Source organism: Triturus cristatus, chromosome 5_2 (assembly GCF_964204655.1).
Source record: "Triturus cristatus chromosome 5_2, aTriCri1.1, whole genome shotgun sequence".
Classification (NCBI taxonomy): Eukaryota; Metazoa; Chordata; class Amphibia; order Caudata; family Salamandridae; genus Triturus; species Triturus cristatus.
The window spans coordinates 916340290-916342702 of record NC_140588.1 but is presented as its reverse complement, the minus strand read 5'-3'; the positions used below and the strand labels follow the sequence as shown (position 1 = coordinate 916342702).

Below are 2413 nucleotides of genomic sequence, written 5' to 3'. Positions count from 1 at the left end.
ACCAGTGCTGCAAGCCTACCAGCAGTATTTGGATTTACAAGCCCTGGGCACTCCTGGTGCACTGTACTAGGGTCTGACAGGTAAACCAAACCAACCAATCATGGAACCACAAATCATACATTAATTTACAATAGGGAGCACTTGCACTGTGGCACTGGACAGCAGTGGCACAGTGCCATGAGCAACTAACACCAGCAAAAACCATGAGGCAACAGCGAAAAATGGAAGGGAGACCCATGCCTAGGTGCCAGGTCTAACACTTGTGAATTAGTCTTTCAGGCCTACTATTGTTTACGAGAGACTATCGCATTGAACATAAACATTTATTTGTAGCTCTCTTCAAATGTTTCGAACCTGGACAGAGAAGCATCAACTTCAACTCTCACGTAGGTTAAACAAGGTGTTTCTGGAAGAAGGTAGTTGAGCAGCGCACCGTGGCAGGTTTGGGTGCCTAAGAAAGTCATTAAGAGAAGTTTGAATGGGTGTAGAACAGTTCTTGCAGACAATGCAAAGTGTCATACTATGGACTTTGCACCAGAAACCACTGCCTGGTGCCCATCAGAGAGAAAATATTTTTGAAATGTGAGATGCTACTGCACATCGTGGGTACAACTTTCTGCCCATACTGAGTCTGGTTATGAAGCGGGAGTGAAGGCTTCTGTTAGCAGCAGCCATGCCCCGGGAAATCATCACCCTACAACTGGGCCAGTGCGGAAACCAAATTGGCTTTGAGTTCTAGAAGCAGCTGTGTGCAGAGCATGGGATAATTCCAGAAGGAATTGTAGAAAAGTTTGCCACTGAGGGCACAGACAGGATGTGTTCTTCTATCAGGCAGATGATAAACATTACATTCCTCGAGCTGTTCTCCTGGATCTCGAACCCAGAGTGATCCATTCCATTTTGAATTCTCCATATGCGAGCTTGTACAACCCTGAAAATATCTACTTGTCCGAGCATGGAGGAGGTGCAGGGAACATCTGGGCCAGTAGGCTTTTCACAGGGTGAAAAGATCCACAAAGACATTTTTGATATCATTGATTGAGAAGCGGATGGAAGTGATAGCCTGGAGGGGTTTGTGCTTTGTCACTCCATTGCTGGTGGAACAGCCTCTGGCTTAGGCTCATACTTTTTAGAGAAGTTAAATGACAGGTATCCCAAGAAGCTGGCCCAGACATATTCTGTTTTTCCAACCAAGATGAAATGAGCGATGTGGTGGTCCAGCCGTACAACTCCCTCCTGACACTGAAGACGCTCAGGCATAATGCTGACTGTGTGGTCGTCCTAGATAACACTGCTCTGAACCATATAGCCACAGACAGACTACACATTCAGAATCCATCGTTCTCTCAGATTAACCAGCTGGTGTCCACTATCATGTCTGCCAGCACAACAACGCTCCGCTATCCCGGCTACATGAATAATGACTTGATTGGACTGATTGCTTCTCTGATCCCCGCTCAAAGGCTCCATTTTCTCATGACTGGGTACACTCCTTTAACCACAGACCAATCGGTAGCCAGTGTGCGTAAAACAACGGTTCTAGATGTTATGCATCGCTTGCTGCAACCCAAAAATGTATTGGTGTCCACTGGGAGAGACTGATTTATCAACCACTGCTACATTGCCATTCTCAATATCATGCAAGGTGAGGTAGACCCCACGCAGGTGCACAAGAGCCTTCAGAGGATTCATGAATGAAAGCTGGCAAACTTTATTCCATGGGGGCCTGCTAGCATCCAGGTAGCCTTGTCCCGCAAGTCCCCCTATCTTCCATCTGCTCACAGGGTCAGAGGTCTAATGATGGACAACCACACTAACATCTCATCGTTATTTGAGCGGACATGCCACCAGTATGACAAGCTGAGAAAGCAAGAGGCCTTCTTGGAACAGTTCTGAAAAGAGGACATCTTCAAGGATAACTTTGATGAGCTGGACGACTCGCGAGAGGTGGTCAAGCAGCTCATCGATGAGTACAATGCAGCGACCCGGGCCGAGTACATCTCCTGGGGTACGAAGGACAAGTGAGCCGCAGGCACTTACTACTCTTTGACAGTGACAATCTCTATGTAAACCTACAGGCACTTCCCCTCCAGTGGATGTGCATCATGTATTTGAGTGGTTTGTCCACCTCTAAATAAGGTTATATTGAAGAACTGTCCTTAGAGGTCTTCGCATTGCACGCCTTCTGTCCTGCCACTGGCCATACTAGTTTGCAGATGCGAGGGACATTCGTGGTCACCAGGGTCCAGTTGAATCATTGTTTCTTTATCGTTTATTGTGTATAGTACATGATCAGGTGTGTCCTTCAGGCCAGAGTGTCTAGCTGCTGTCATACCAGGTCATTTTAAGGAACAGTATCTTTGAATAAATATATTGTAAAATAATAAATCATACTGAGTCTGTCCAATAATAT

At 46.2% G+C, this 2413-nt stretch overlaps 1 pseudogene; it reads left to right on the top strand.

The window, feature by feature from the left end:
* Window positions 1-673: 673 nt before the first annotated feature.
* LOC146829430 (tubulin gamma-1 chain-like) lies at window positions 674-2161 on the top strand (annotated as a pseudogene).
* The last annotated feature ends 252 nt before the right edge of the window (window positions 2162-2413 follow it).